The sequence below is a fragment of the Elephas maximus genome, chromosome 9, assembly GCF_024166365.1.
Source record: "Elephas maximus indicus isolate mEleMax1 chromosome 9, mEleMax1 primary haplotype, whole genome shotgun sequence".
NCBI lineage: Eukaryota > Metazoa > Chordata > Mammalia > Proboscidea > Elephantidae > Elephas > Elephas maximus.
Genome location: NC_064827.1, coordinates 78,789,927 through 78,806,789, shown reverse-complemented (window position 1 = coordinate 78,806,789; position 16,863 = coordinate 78,789,927). Strand labels below are relative to the sequence as shown.

Genomic DNA, 16,863 nt, shown 5'->3' with positions numbered 1-16,863 from the left:
CAGCTGTGTGCCCCAGCCAGGCTCTGCCCCTCCGTCTCTGTAAAAATGCCTGGAGGGCAGAGTCTGACCTCTTCTGTCTTCACAAGGGGGAGGAAGAATTAAGATCAACAGCCCAAAGCTGATTCCTATGAGGTGGAGGTCACACATGCCTTCTCCCTCCGTAGTCTTTACCAATTCCAGCACCAACCATCTCTCCCACAGCACTCTCTACTTTTCTGTTGGGTTTGATAATTCATTGCAATGGCCACACAGAACTCATAGACAATACTCATGATTATCGGGTTTATTGGGGAAGTTAACAGTTACAATTCAGGCTCAGGAACACTCAGGATACAGTTCTTCCATCAGGACAGCCTCTTCCCAGCCATGCTTGCAGGCACGCCTTCTCCCTGGCCCTTGGCCTTTGCCCAGAGGCACTTGGCTTTCTCTCTCCATGGGCTGGGAAGCCCACCACACTGTTTCCTGCTGCTGGGTTTCTGCTGTCACTTCTTGCTGCCTTCAGTGTTACAGCTCTCTCTCTGTCTCCTGGTTCCAGGAGCTTCTTATCACAGGGATCCCCAGTCCAAAGGACGCGCTCTCCACTCCTGGCTGTTGTTCCTTGGTGGTGGTAGAATCCTCTCTCTCTCACTCTCACCTTTGGGGTGGCTAATTTCAAGCCTAGCGGGATGGCAAAACTGACCAGTCCTTTTGGTGGGCCACAATTACCCTATCTGCACAGTCCCACCCAAGTGATTGGGTTAGAAGACCATGGCCAGAAAGGCCACACAAAAGGGATCAATTGCACTGCTCTTTCTCTTAGCCCTCATCTCACTGCCAGCTGCCTGTTTGCATGCTTGTCCACCACCAGTCCAGGTGCTCACTGGGACAGCGGCCAGGTCCTCATCAAACATATTGTCCTGGTGCTTGGCTATAGCTCTGTCCTGAAAGTCTGGTGAATAGAGAAAGGGAAGCTCATCACTACCTCAGCAAATGTAGCTTGTTTGAGGGGCTAGATCTTGTGAATGGTAGGATCCTTGGGTGGCAGCACAGGGATGAGAGCCTTTGGGAGTTGGTGAGGGTAGGTGTTTACTATTGGCCAATGAGGCTGATTGGAGCAGTGGTTGGTTACAGGGGGCCCAAGTTAGGGTACTGTCTCTTATAGCCAGTGTGACCTTGCGCCAGTGGCCTAACCTCTTAGCTGGTTAAAGTGGGGAGAGTAACAGTACCTACCACTCAAAGACTGTTCTAGGGACTGAGTGAGACCTTGTCTGTAAAGTTCATAGCATGGCCCAGTAGGCGCTCAATAAGTGGTGGCCAATGTTGCCATTAGCAGAGCAAGTAAGTGAAGCTCCAGCCTGCTTTGTGGGTTGGGCAGCCTTTAGAATTTCCAATACCTCTGTACCCCCCACCTATAGAGATCTCTCTGTTTCCCAGAGTGTCTGTTCTCTGCAGACTAGAGCAGCCTGGGAAGGCAGAAACATGATTGGCAGAGGGGAACAAGCACCCACACTTGCGCACTGGCTTCGGCCTTTGCATGAACGTTTTTTTGGTGGAGCCCCATGGCAGTGCAGTGAGCTCTGCCTTACCAAGACTGCTGAGCGGTGACACTGAGGCCCTAGAGGAAAGAGGCCTGGCCCAGTGACCAAGACCCAGGGGCTGACAGTGGGGCTGCCCCTCCAGCCCAAAGAAATGTTACTCTTGAACCCATCCCCCCCCCCCCCACTCCTCTGCCTTCTCACCACCCCTGTGGGCAGCTTCTCCAACAGGAGTCTTAGCAAGGGTTCCCCATGGTGTCCACCAGCTGCCCTTTCTTCCTCCCCATTCTTCCCCAACTTCTACTTTCTTTTACCCGTCTCAGGGAGTAGCTCTGAGTTTCCAGCCCGATTGGGCAGTGTGGCCAGCAGCCCCCTAAGGCAGCCTGGAGCCTACAGGTGATGTCAGCTCTGAGACCTGTACTCTGCTCTTTCTGAGCACCAGGCTTGCTCCACAGGGCAGGGATAGACTTATTAGTGTGGCTGAGTCATATAGCACTAGTGACCAATGGGGCTACTAGACCAGTCTCCCTGTGATGAGGACAGGTTGGAGGGATATCCTTTTCTGGGATTTGCTTGGGGATTCTCACCAAAGCTCCCTATTTTGGGGCCTCAGGCCATTTTGAACTGCCTTCTGTGTCTTCCTTTTGGGACTGGTGATGGCGGGTCTGGAGTTAAGGGACCAGCTGCAGGACCACTAAGTGCAGAGGCCCCTCCAGCAGCTGGGTCTTTGGAGAGGAGCTGGCATGGCACCTGCAGCTCAGCAGAGTGCAGCATGAGCCTACGGTGGCCGGTGGGGCCGGGGCTCTCCTGCCTCTGTAACAGAGTATCAGGCCCTGGAGGGAAGGAAGCCTAGGCTCCATGGAGATAGGGAGACCGGGCCTCTATAGAGCACATTACATAAACCAAAAACCAAACTTACTGTCATTGAGTCGATTCCAACTCATAGTGACCCTATAGGACAGAGTAGAACTGCCCCATAGGGTTTCTAAGGCTATAAATGTTTGTAGGAGCAGACTGCCACATCTTTCTCCTGTGGAGTGGCTGGTGGGTTTAAACCGCTGACCTTTCGGTTAGCGGCCAAGTGCTTTAACCAGGGCTCCTATAGAGCACGTGCCATGGCAGGGATTAACTCAGAGTATATGTGTGTGTGTGTATGTGAGTGTGTGATATCTGTCCTCCCCTGTTGTAAACTCATGAAGGCCCAATCTGTCTCGTTTGTCCATCCCCAAAGCCTAAAACGAAGGTTGGCACATAGTAGGTGCTCAGTAAGCATCTGTTAACTGACTGAATAAGATAGCAAGGCGTGGGATTTCTGGAATGGCTAAATAAGGAGCTTCATGGACCCTCTCCCCAGCAAAACAACAATTTAACTGGTGAAGATTATAAAACAAATGATCTTTTGGAGTCTCTGAAAATTGTCCTAAGGGTGTTCAGCAAAGGGAGAAACATTCCTTTAAGAAATCTACTAAATTTCCATAAGAACAGTGAGAGTCAGTAGCATTGGTGTTACAACGAGCAACCTCACCCACCCCCGCTCCACCTCTGTGGTACAGAAGCTTTATCTGAGGTGTTCTACTCTAGGCAGGTGTGGCCAAGAAGACAGGGTTCCTTCTCCTCCCAGCCCCCAGTCTGGGGCTACAGTTTCACCCCGGGAGGGGCAGGTGCTGGCATTTCTCCCTCTCCCCACCTTCCAAGCCCTATGTTGCAGAAGCTCTATTCCCAGCAGGTGCAGCAGAGATGACCCGTCTCCCTTGCCCCACCCAGCCCCCCACTCTTAGGGCAGAAACTAGGGAGGTGCCACACTGGGAGGGGCAAGCTAAGAAGACCAGGGGCTGCCACCCACCAGTGCCCACTGGTAGAGTGGGTGTCAGTCGAGGAAGAGTAAGTCCTGCCCCAGCTCTGGTGCAGTGGCACAGGGATTCTGCCCTGGGGATGGGCAGGCCATGAGGACAAAGAGCTCCACAGCTCCATCTGCGGGGACTGACTTTATTTGGATCCAAGTTTGGAAAACTCCATGCCTAAGGGCATGGTCAAAAACAATGGAGGACCTCCCCAGCCTATGGCCCCTCGGACACTCTGCTAACTCAATACTGACACCACTCCCAAAGCCCACTTTTCAGACAAAGATTAGACAGGCCTATAAAACAAACAATAACGCACGTGAGGAACGTGCTTCTTAGTTCAATCAAATATATGAGACCATATGGGCAGCTCCTATCCAAAAGCAAGACAAGAAGGCAGGAAGGGACAGGAACTGGATGAGTGGACACAGGGAACTCAGGGTGGAAAGGAGGATCGTGCTCTCACATTGTGGGGGTTGCAACCAAGGTCACAAACAATATGTGTACAAATTTTTGAGTGAGAAATTGAGCTGTAAACTTTTACATCAAGCACAATAAAAAAATAAAAACAAACAACAACAAAAAAACAATGGAGATCTTGGTGGAAAGCAATTAAGAGGAGGCTGGAGTCCTGGTGGCGCTGTGGCTTAGAATTTGGCTGCTAACCTAAAGGTTGGTATGAACTCACCAGCTGCTCTGTGGAAGAAAGATGTGGGAGTCAGCCTCCGTAAAGACTTGGAGCCCTGGTGGCGCAGTGGCTCTTACAGCCTTGGAAACCCTACGGGGCAGTTCTACTCTGCCCTTTCATGTCACCATGAGTCGGAATGCACTCAAGGGCAACGGGTCTTTGGTAGCTTCATGAAATGAATATCAGAGCAGCAGATGTTAAATAGAACCAAGGAAAGAGACAGCCAAGAGGAGCACACCTGGGATTATTGTAGTCAACTCTGAAGGTCAGGTAGGCTATGCACTAGGCTGCACCCACTCAGAAGCAATCGGAACAGGACAGGGGCTGGCTTGAAAGCACTGCCAAGGCACACACAGACCCATCAACACAGAGCTGGGACCTCACTGGCACCAGGGGCTCAAACACTCTGAGCAAATGCTGAACAATAAACTGCTCTGACCCAGGGGTGACTCCTAGGCATTCAGGCTTTAAGATAATATCACAGACATCCCTGGGAGGCAGGGAGAGTGTGTGTATGCCCAGGGCTGGACCCTTTCTGGAAGGATCAGAGAGGGGATCTCCAAGCTTGGTGTCCCTGGCTGAATGTGGGACAAAACACTTGAAGAAGTACCTGAACTGTGATAGCAACCTCCAAGCCATACACACACCAATGGTAAAGGCTAAAATCCGACAGTAAATACAATGGGCTTAACCGCAGCCTTTGATCAGTTAGTGGCCAGGAGCGACCCGTAGAGGAAAAAATCTCAGCTGAGACATCAGAGCGCTGAGGGAACTAGCTTCACAGAATTTGTTTAGCCAAGTAACTAAATAAGCAACCGAGCAAACTGGGTTGTTGGTAGAAGTGGAGAAATTGGACTTCAAAATTAAAAACTTTTTTGCATCAAAGGACATCAAGAAAGTAACAAGACAACCTGCAAAATGGAATAAAATGGTTGCAAATCATACATCTGGTAAGGGATGTTGTCTTAGGCTAGGTATTTTAGAGAAGCAAAACCAGTGAGGTATATATATATATATATATATATATATATATATATATATATATATATATATATATATATATAAAACCTGTTGCCATCAAGTTGACTCTTAGTGGCTCTATAGGACATAGTAGAACCGCCCCATAGGGTTTCCAAGGTGTGGCTGGTGGATTCGAACTGGTGACCTTTTGATTAGCAACTGAGCTCTTAACCACTGTGCCACAAGGATTCCAAAAAAAAATCCAATTAAAAAGTGGGCAAAGGATCTGAATAGACATTTCTCCAAAGAAGATATACAGGTGGCCAATAAGCACATGAAAAGATGCTCAACATCCTTACTTATCACAGAAATGCAAATTAAAACTACAGTGAAATGCTACTTGACACCAACTAGAATGGCTGCAATAACAAAAAGACAGATATTAACAAGTGCTGACAAGGATATGGAGAAACTGGAATCCTCCCTTGCTGCTGGGTATGTACCCAAGAGAAATGAAAACTTATATCCATACAAAACCTCATACATGAATGTTCACAACAGGAAAAAAGTGGAAACAACCCACATGTCCATCAACTAATAAATGGATAAACACAATGTGGTATATCCATACCACAGAATACTGTTCGGCAATAAAAAGGGTTGAAGTATTGACACATTTCACAATTTGGATAAACCTTGAAAACATTATACTAAGTGAAAGAAGCCAGTTACAAATCAACCATATATTGTATGATTCCATTTGTATGAAATGTCCAGAAAAGGCAAATTTATAGAGACAAAAAGTAGATTAGTGATTTCCAGATGCTGGGAGGAGGGTTGGCTGGGAGAAGGAATGGGGAATGATAGCTAATGGGCACAGGGTTTCGTTTTGGGTTGATGAAAATGTTCTAAGATTAGATGGTGGTGATGGTTGCACAACTAAAAATATACTAAAAGATAATGAGTTGCACACTTTAAACGGGCGAATTTTACGGTATATAAAATAAATCTCAATTAAGCTCTTTAAAAAAAAAAAAAAAAAAAAGACAGAATGGAGGCAGTATGTGGACTGGGCTTGAATTTCACTCTACCCCTTACCAGCACTGAAACCTTGGGCAGGTGGCTTCACCTCTGTGAGCCTAGATTTTTCCATCTGAAAAATAAGGGTGTTAACAGTGCTGGTTCACAGGTGATTATGAGGTCCCTGTAAGAAAAGAAAGCATGTAAAGGGCCCAAGTGAAAAGCCCAGCACTTAGCACCTGATGAGTTTACAACCAATGGTTGCTGTGGTCACAACCAGATGGTGCCTGGTAACCACCACCGACTGCTCTGACGGGGAGGGGTCACAACAGAGGGTCCTGGACAGAGCTGGAGAAAAATGTAGAACAAAATTCTAACTCACAAAAACAGACCAGATTTGCTGGGCTGACAGAGACTGGAGAAACCCCCGAGAGTACAGCCCCTTGATACCCTTTTAACTCAGTACTGAAGTCGCTCCTGAGGTTCACCCTTCAGCCAAAGATTAGACAGGTCCATAAAACAAACAATAACACACATAGCTCAATCATGTACATGAGACTAAGTGAGCCAGCAGCCCAGGGGTAAGGGTGAGAAGGCAGGAGGGGACAGGAAAGCTGAACGAATGGAAATGGGGAACCTGAGATTGAGAAGGCAAGAGTGCTGACACATCGTGGAGTTGGCAACCAATACCACAAAACAATATGTGTGTGAATTGTTTAATGAGAAACTAATTTTCTCTGTAAATCTTCACCTAAAGCACAATTAAAAAAAAAAAAAAGGTTGCTGTGATGATAATCATGACGATGATTTGACAATTTAAATAAAGCTGTAAACCAATTTTTGAAGAACTAAAATAGATAGGGCAGTTTACAAGGGGAAGGAGTGGAGGGTTCATCGGTTCTGGGATAAAGAGCCCAGCCTGCTTTTCCAGGAGGGCTGACACACTCCCGATTCCTGGGCAGAAAACTGCCCAGCTTCAAAACACCCAACACTTTTTTTTTGTAAATTGTGTTTTAGGTGAAAATTTACAGCACAAATTAGTTTTCCATTAAAAAATTTATACACAAATTGTTTTGTGACATTGCTTGCCATCCCCAAAATGTATCAGAACTCTTTTTTTTTTTTTTTAATTTTGTTGTTGTTGAGAACATACACAGCAGACCATACACATATACACCAATTTCTACATTGACAATTCAGTGACATGGATCACATTCTTCATGTGGTGTGACCATTCTCCCCGTCTTTTTCCAAATTGTTCCGCCTCCATTAACATAAACTCACTGTCTCCTAAATTTTCTATCTGCTCTTTTGAATTGTTGTCGATTTGATCCCATATAACCCAAAAACCAAACCCACTGCTGTCAAGTCGATTCTGACTCATAGTGACCCCACAGGACAGAGTAGAGCTGCCCCGTAGGGTTTCCAAGGAGTAGCCGGTGGATTCAAAATGCCAACCTTTCGGTTAACAGCTGAGTGCTTAACCACTGTGCCACCAGGGTTCCTTGATCCCCTATAAGTAGTTCTTAAAAGAGCACAATGCGCAAGGCAGACATTCTTTGCTAATAATAAACTATTAAAACTCTGACACTTGCCTAGTCAATAATTAATCCATTCATTCATTCCGTTTCTTTATTCAGCTAATAGGCCCTTGGTCCTTTGCCCTTTTTCAGTTGAGCAGCCTTGTGCTGGGGGGCATTCATCAGATGTACACACAAAGGGCGGAATTACAACCTGTGATTTGGTGTCAGTAAGGGAAGGCATAAAGAGCTACAGGAGCATGGGGAGTGCCAAGAACAGCTTCCACCATGGACTCTTCATGGAGGCACTAGGCATGAAGGAGGAGATGTTACCACGTTGTGGGGTGGGTGGGAGGTGGGGAGAGAGTGCAAAGGCCCTGAGGCAGGGGAAACACCTCAGGTTTCATAAGGCCAGGGAGGCTGCAGCTCAGAGAGGCAGCCAGGCCAGACCACACAAGTCTCCTAGGCTGGAGAAGGAGCTTGCCTTTTATCTGATCAGCAACACGAATAGAGTTTCCAAATTGCATTTTAATCGGAGCCCTGTTGGCGCAGTGGTTAAGAACTCGGCTGCTAACCAAAAGGCTGGCAGTTCAAATCCACGAGCTGCTTCTTGAAAACCCTATGGGGCCGTTCTACTCTTGTCCTGCAGAGTTGCTATGAGTTGGAATCGACTCAAAGGCAACGGGTTTGGTGTTTAAGCATCATATCATAAGAGTTCTAGATAGATTGCTACATTTAATCCATACAGAAGTCCTATATGGGAGACACTTACATCATCCCCATTATACTGATGTGAAAACTGGACAAGCAAGCCTAACTCATCTAGGTCACACGGGGAAGTCAAAGCCAGGCTCAACTCCAAAGCCTGTGCTCATAACCATTATGCAATGAATACCGAGAATATAAAGTGCCCACCCTCTTAGGAAAAGACTACTCTGGGGCCAAGGTAACAAGTAGCCACTAGAACCAGTTCTAAATGTGGTTAATCAATGAGTAATCATTTTTAATTATTTCAGCAACCATACTTCGGAAAGTCAGCCAATCAGAAACTGCCTCGCTGCACTAACCACATCCCTGCAGCCAAAGGCAACCAATCCCCAAACATTCCAGCTCAGTTTTCACCTTCCTCAAACCCTATCAGGGAAACTGTGTCTTACAAGTTCCAACCTCTGGCCCAGCAGGAAACAAATTCAGCTTTTTTTTTTTAAGGTCAGTTTATTAAGTTCAAGGATGAAAGTTATCAGAAGCACATGCTACTGGAAATTATTTTTTCTTAGAAAAAAAGGAAGGAAATCAAAACGCTCTGAGCATAGCCACAGATGCGGTGGCAGTCACGCCTCTCTGCAGATGGGGACAGCCCATTAGTCGGCTGAGTCACTCTCTGGGTCAGCAGGACTGTAATGTGGGTCTTCCTCAACATCCTCCAGCTCCAAGGCATCCGGTTCCTGGAACAACGACTCACCTACTTCCACGTTATTTCCAGCATTCTCCAAACTCAAAACCCATTGCCATGGAGTGGATTCCAACTCATGGCGACCCTACAGGACAGAGTAGAATGGCCCCACAGAGTTTCCAAGGAGTTCCTGGTGGATCCGAACTGCTGACCTTTTGGTTAGCAGGCGTAGCACTTAACCACCACACCACCAGGGTCCAAGCCATCTGGTTCCTGGAACAAAGACTCATCTACTTCCACGTTATTTCCAGCATCCTCCAAGAACGGGGTATCAGGTGTGTCAAGGTTATGATCTGTTTCAAGTAGCTGTTTCCCACTTAATTTGTTTTTTCCTGCTTATTCATCTTCTTTCATTTGTTTCTTTTTAATTTCCAAGAGTTCTGCCTCAAACTTGGCCTTCCAACTTAAGAAATTCCCCATTGTAACAGGAGTGCCACGAAACAGTTGCTTTTCAGCTTCTTTTTCTTTTTTGTTTCTTTTCTTCTTCTCTTCTAGTTTTTATTTGATCTATTTAACTTTTCTTGCACAGCTGTCACTAAAGTAAAGATCATCACCATACCAGGGTTTCCTTCTGCCTGTAATGCTAATAATTTTAAAATGTCTTAGACATCACTATCTGTTAGATTTTCCTGGGAGAATGTTTCATAAAGGAGAGCGTCATCTGGGTATTTTTCACTGTATGTAAACCTGAGCGTAGTCTGGACAGTTGCATCATTTTCTCCAGCCTCAGATGTCACTGTAATGGTGAAGCGGGGTGGAGTTTCTGATAATTAACTGTGAAGGAGTCGGGCTAGATGGACTCCGGAGTTTCCAGCTTGTTGCGCTGCTCCTCGCTGGAATCTGTCCTCATGACCCTCGCCTCTGCCCGTGGATCGCCCAGACACCAAGGTGGCGCGTTGCAGCCGGGACTGCGGCTGAGCCTAGAGGGCGGCCGGGTGGGTGCAGGTGCAGAGTCCCTGGCTGGGAGGCCCGGGACCCAAAGCCAAGCCAGGTCTGTGGAGCCACAGCCCCGCGCGGGCTTCTCCAAATTCAGCTTTTTTTTTTTTTGTTTCAGATATTAGTGGTGGCCTTTTTCTTCCTTACCCTGCTAAGTGTCGATATTAATTTAACACACTTTTTTTTTTTTAAACTGTCTCCTGGGCAGGCCTGCGGATGTCTGCAGGCCCACGCCCTTAAATAAGGCTTCCTCACTGGTGGACATGAACGTGGGGCCGGCCAGGAAGAACGTGCTCTGGTGGCAGCTCTGGCCAACCTCCACTTAGCAAAGCCGAAACTCTGCCCTTGGCCAGAGCTGCCCTCCTTAGGGAGTGCCCCATCTGTCGAGGCATTTCTCAGACTTTTCAGCTTCTGTGGGACACTTAATCAGTTGATCTTGAAGGACAACTCCAGACTTGGCTGATTCAGCAGTGCAAGTGCGTGACCAAAGAGCTGGGTTCTTGAACCCATTCCTTGGTCGTTTCATGTGCTGGCAGCTCTCCTGGCGGTCCAAGATGCCTGCTCAGCACCAGGCATCCCAGGCTGCCTGGGCTATGCCCTGGAGAAGGCGAGGGGCCTTCTTGTTATCAGCAAGGAGCACTTCCAGAAGCCTCTAAAACAAAAACACCAAACACGTTTCCACTGAGCCGATTCCAACTCATAGCAACCCTATAGGACAGAGGAGAACTGCCCCATAAGGGTTTCCAAGGAACGGCTGGTGGATTTGAACGGCCGAACTTCTGGTTAGCAGCAGTAGCTCTTAACCACTGTGCAACCAGGGCTCCTACATTTGGGAAATTGCCCCTGCTGGTGCCCAAGACAGTCACTGGCAGTGGGTATGGCTGGAAGGGACTATAGCCATCTTGCAGGGAGGTGGCTTGTCTGAACAACACCAGGATCTGCTAACAAGAAAAAAGGGGTGGAGAAAGACCTCTTTCAATGGTAATTAGAGAGTCTGTAGTAATGGGTAATGAGCACACATAGGCCACCAACTTTACCTAAATTGGAAAAGCACAGACTCACCAACATTCTTAAAATAATTCGGGGAGCTAGATGAACCCCTGAAACTACTGCCCTGAGATAGTCTTTAAACACTAAACCAAACTAATACCCCCTGCTGTCTTCTTAAAACCAAACAATAGTTTACCTTAACTAGTAGAAAATATTTGCCTTGACCATTATGCTCTTTTAAGAACTATCCATATGAGATCAAAGTGACAACAGCAACTTGAAAGATGAGATGGGAAGGAACTTTAGGGGACAGTAAGTTTATATTAATGGAGGAGGGACAACTCAGAAAAGGAGGGTGAGAATGGTTGCAAAACTCAAAGAATGTAATCAATGTCACTGAATTGCACATGCAGAAATGTTGAATTGGTATATATTTTGCTGTGTATATCCTCAACAACAACAAAAAAAGAAAAAGAAATTTTAAATAATTTAAAAGTACACACAAAATCTTAAACACTAGCAAGCAGCCATCTAAGATGCATCAATTTGTCTCAACACACCTGGATCAAAGGAGAATGAAGAACACGAAGGACGCAATATAATTACGAGCCCAAGAGGCAGAAAGGGCCACATAAACCAGAGACTACATCAATCTGAGACCAGAAGAGCTAGATGGTGTCTGGCTACAACCGATGACTGCCCTGGCAGAGAACACAACAGAGAACCCCTGAGGGAGCAGGAGAGCAGTGGGATGCAGACCCCAAAGTCTTATAAAAAGACCAGAGTTAATGGTCTGACTGAGACTAGAAGGACACTGGTGGTCATGGCCCCCAGACCTTCTGTTGGCCCAGGACAGGAACCATTCCCAAAGCCAACTCTTTAGACAGGGATTGGACTGGACAACGGGTTGGAGAGGGATGCTGGTGAGGAGTGAGCTTCTTGGATCAGGTGGACACTTGAGACTATGTTGGCATCTCCTCCCTGGAGGGAAGATGAGAGGGTATAGGGGGTTAGAAGCTGGCAAAATGGACACGAAAAGAGACAGCGGAGGGAGGGAGCGGGCTGTCTCATTAGGGGGAGAGCAATTGAGAGTATGTAGCAAGGTGTATACAAGTTTTTGTGTGAGAGACTGACTTGATTTGTAAACTTTCACTTAAAGCACAATAAAAATTAAAACACACACACACAAAACTAAATTAGAATAGTTTCCCACCATGGAGAAGGAAGGCATTGTTTACAACCATCCACTCAGGGCAGGATATTCATCTGGCTCAATGACCTCAGTGAGCGAGCCAGGTCATTTTGTTTTCTTTTCCTCTTTATTTCTACTGAATTGGAACATTCTAATTTACGGGAGATGGCAGCATGTGCCAGAGAGTTCTTGATAGTCAGGTCAAACACGGATATTCAGTTCCTTACTGAAATATCCTTTGCCCAGTCACACACTAGGTCAATAAGCATATCACACACTCAAAAGCTGGAGGGTAGAAAGTTTGACTTGGGAGACAGCAGCAAATTAAATCCTTGTAACAGTCACTTTTGCTGTGTAACAAACCATCCCCAAACTTAGTGGTTTAAGACATCCGCCGTTTGTTTAGCTCATAATTCGCTGGAGAGTTCTGATCTGGGCCAGGCTCGTGTGATCTCAAGTGGGGTCACCCCTGTATCTGCAGTCAGTTGGTGGGCCAGCTGGGCCCAACTTGTCCCAAAGTGCCTCACTCACATGTCTGGTGTAGCTGGTTGTCGGTTGGGGCAATGGAGGGGACTGCCTGTCTTCGCCCAGTCGACTGTCCACATGGCCGTCTTAGGGTCCCAAGAGCACAAGAGCAGAAGCTATAAGGCCTATTGAAGCCCAAGCCTGGAAGTGGCACCATGTCACTTTCATCACATTCCATTGGTCAAAACAAGTCACAACACAACAGAGAAGGGGGAGGAGCAGCAATGACAGTGGCTATTTTGGAACCTCCCACAATCCGGATCTACCCTCTAACTGCTTTCAGCTCTGCAAAGGGTTTCTTCAGTTTTTGTTCCACGATTTGGTGTTGTTTAAAAATATGGCTTAAAAATCATAATAATTTGGCTCTAGAGTGATAGGGCCAGGCTACTCGAGATTCTGAAGATAAACCAGCTAAACAAGCCCCTTGAACACAGAAGTGGCATTTTCAGTGTTGGGGAGAAATGTTTTCAGCTTTCTGTCCCCCGTATTTCCATGTGGAAACATACAGTCTAGTGCCTCCCCTAGTAGGCTGAGAATATTCTCACACCCAGGGGTTACAATTTGACCACAGTCACAATACCACTATTCCTTTCAGCACCGATAAGATCACACCACCAGGGCTCTTTCAGCTGTGGTCTCAGTGGACCTTGGCTTACAAAATAAGCTTCAAGTAACTGGAAGACCATTCCTCCTGGGCAGGGGATTTTAATGACAAACAGAACGAGCATCCTGGGCACTTTCACTTCACTGAGGCAGCCCCTGCTCACCACGAGGTGATTCAACCTGCTCACCACTGTTAGGTCCAACTGTAAAAGGGAAGCACCTGCTGGTCTGCACTTCTGTGTTGACAACTGTCCACCCACGTAGTTTGCCCCAGACACTTCCCATCAGCCAACAGTGCCATTTGCTCAAGCAATGCTGGAGGTTAACAGCGACCCCCCCCCAGAGATGCCCGCTTCTCTCCCTGTCGCTATTTTAATCCTCTCACCCTTCAAGGCCTGTTCCAAATTCTGTTTCCTCCATGAAGCTTTTTATTATTATTATTGTGGTAAAACACACAGAGCGTAAATTTTGTCATTTTAACCATTTTTAAGTGCAAACAATTCACTGGCACTAATTACAATCACAGGAGTACCTGGGTGGTGCACATGCTTAAACACTCTGCTGCTGGTGAAAAGGTTGGAGGTTTGAGTCCACCCAGAGGCACCTAAGAAGAGAGGCCTGGAGGTCTACTTCTGAAAAATCAGCCACTGAAAACCCTACGGAGCACAGTTCTACTCTGACACATGTGGGTTGTCAGCAGTTGGAATTGAGTTGATGGCAACTGGACAAAGACAATCATAATCACAATGTCTTGAGACCATCATCACTATTTACTTCCAAAGCTTTTCATTGCCCCAATCAGAAAGTCTATAAACATTAAGCAATCAATCCCCATTCCCCCCACCTCCAACCGCTGGGAACCACTAATCTACTGTCTCCGAATTTGCCAATTCTAGATATTTCAGTAAGTGGGATCATACAATATGTCTTTTTGTATTTGGCCTATTTGCTGAAGTGTTCAAGGTTCATTCATGTTGTAGAATGTATCAGAACTTCATTTCTTTTTTATAACTGAATAATACTCCATTGCGTGTATTTACCACCATTTGTTTATCTATTTATCTGTTGATGGAGACTTAGGTTGTTTACCCCATTTGGCTACTGTGAATAATGCTGCTGTGAACATTCGTGTATCAGTTTTTGTGTGGACATATGTTTTCATTTCTCTTAAGTAAATATCTAGAATTGGAATTGTTGGGTCATACGGTATGTTTAACTGAACTGCCAGACTGTTTTACAAAGTGCGTGCACCATTTTATATTCCCATCAGGAGTGTATAAGGGTTCTAATTTCTTCACATCCTTGCCCACACTTATCTGCCTTTTTTTATCATAGCCATCCTAGTGGGTTTTTAGTAGCGGGTGGGGAGTCGTATCTCATTGTGGCTTTGATTGGTATTTCCCTGATGGCTATCGATGTTGAGTATCTTTTATGTTCTTATTTACCATTTCTATATTTTCTTTGAAGGAATGTCTACTCAAGTTTCTTGGCCTTTTTTTTTAAAAATAATTTTTGTTGTGCTTTAAGTGAAAGTTTACAAATCAAGTCAGTCTGTCACATATAAGCTTATATACACCTTACTCCATACTCCCACTTACTCTCCCCCAATGAGTCAGCCCACTCCCTCCTTTGAGTCTCTCCTTTCATGACGATTTTGCCAGTTCCTAACCTTCTCTATCCTCCTGTCTCCACTCCAGACAGGAGATGCCAACACAGTCTCAAGTGTCCACCTGATACAAGTAGCTCACTCTTCATCAGCATCTCTCTCCAACCCATTGTCCAGTCCCTTTCATGTCTGATGAGTTGTCTTCGGGAATGTTTCCTGTCCTGGGCCAACAGAAGGTTTGGGGACCATGACCGCCGGGATTCTTCTAGTCTCAGTCAGACCATTAAGTCTGGTCTTTTTATGAGAATTTGGGGTCTGCATCCCACTGTTGTCCTGCTCCCTCAGGGGTTCTCTGTTGTGCTCCCTGTTAGGGCAGTCATCGGTTGTGGCCGGGCACCATCTAGTTCTTCTGGTCTCAGGATGATGTAAGTCTCTGGTTCATGTGGCCCTTTCTGTCTCTTGGGCTCATAGTTATCGTGTGACTTTGGTGTTCTTCATTCTCCTTTGATCCAGGTGGTTTGAGACCAATTGATGCATCTTAGATGGCTGCTTGTTAGCATTGAAGACCCCAGACGCCACACTTCAGAGTAGGATGCAGAATGTTTACTTAATATAATTTATTTTGCCAATTGACTTAGAGGTCTCCTTAAGCCATAGTCCCCAAACCCCCGCCCTTGCTCCACTGACCTTCGAAGCATTCAGTTTATCCTGGAAACTTCTTTGCTTTTGGTCCAGTTCAGTTGAGCTGACCTTCCCTGTATTGAGTATTGTCCTTCCCTTCACCTAAAGTAGTTCTTATCTACTATCTAATCAGTAAATAACCCTCTCCCACCCTCCCTCCCTCCCCCCTCTTGTAACCACAAAAGAATGTGTTCTTCTCAGTTTATACTATTTCTCAAGATCTTGTAATAGTGGTCTTATACAATATTTGTCCTTTTGCATCTGACTAATTTCACTGAGCATAATGCCTTCCAGGTTCCTCCATGTTATGAAATGTTTCACAGATTCGTCACTGTTCTTTATCGATGCGTAGTATTCCATTGTGTGACTATACCATAATTTATTTAACCATTCATCCATTGATGGACACCTTGGTTGCTTCTAGCTTTTTGCTACTGTAAACAGTGCTGCAATAAACATGGATGTGCATATATCTGTTCGTGTAAAGGCTCTTATTTCTCTAGGGTATATTCCGAGGAGTGGGATTTCTGGGTTTTATGGTAGTTCTATTTCTAACTTTTTAAGAAAACGCCAGATAGATTTCCAAAGTGGTTGTACCATTTTACATTCCCACCAGCAGTGTGTAAGTGTTTAAATCTCTCCGCAGCCTCGCTAACATTTATTATTTTGTGTTTTTTGGATTAATGCCAGCCTTGTTGGAGTGAGATGGAATCTCATTGTAGTTTTAATTTGCATTTCTCTAATGGCTAATGATCGAGAGCATTTTCTCATGTTAGCTGCCTGAATATCTTCTTTAGTGAAGTGAGTGTTCATATCCTTTGCCCACTTTTTGATTGGGTTGTTTGTCTTTTTGTGGTTGAGTTTTAACAGAATCGTATAGATTTTACAGATCAGGTGCTGGTCAGAGATGTCATAGCTGAAAATTTTTTCCCAATCTGTAGGTGGTCTTTTTATTCTTTTGGTGAAGTCTTTAGATGAGCATAGGTGTTTGATTTTTAGGAGCTCCCAGTTATCTGGCTTCTCTTTGTCATTTTTGGTAATGTTTTGTATTCTGTTTATGCCTTGTATTAGGACTCCTAACGTTGTCCCTATTTTTTCTTCCATGATCTTTATCGTTTTAGTCTTTATGTTCAGGTCTTTGATCCACTTGGAGTTAGTTTTTGTGCATGGTGTGAGGTATGGGTCCTGTTTCATTTTTTTGCAAATGGATATCCAGTTATGCCAGCACCATTTGTTAAAAAGACTGTCTTTTCCCCAATTAACTGACACTGGGCCTTTGTCAAATATCAGCTGCTCATATGTGGATGGATTTATATCTGGGTTCTCAATTCTGT

General features: G+C 45.6%; 1 pseudogene; it reads right to left on the bottom strand.

Moving 5' to 3' along the window:
- Positions 1-8,904: 8,904 nt before the first annotated feature.
- Positions 8,905-9,618, bottom strand: LOC126083239 (RWD domain-containing protein 1-like; annotated as a pseudogene).
- Between the last annotated feature and the right edge of the window lie 7,245 nt (positions 9,619-16,863).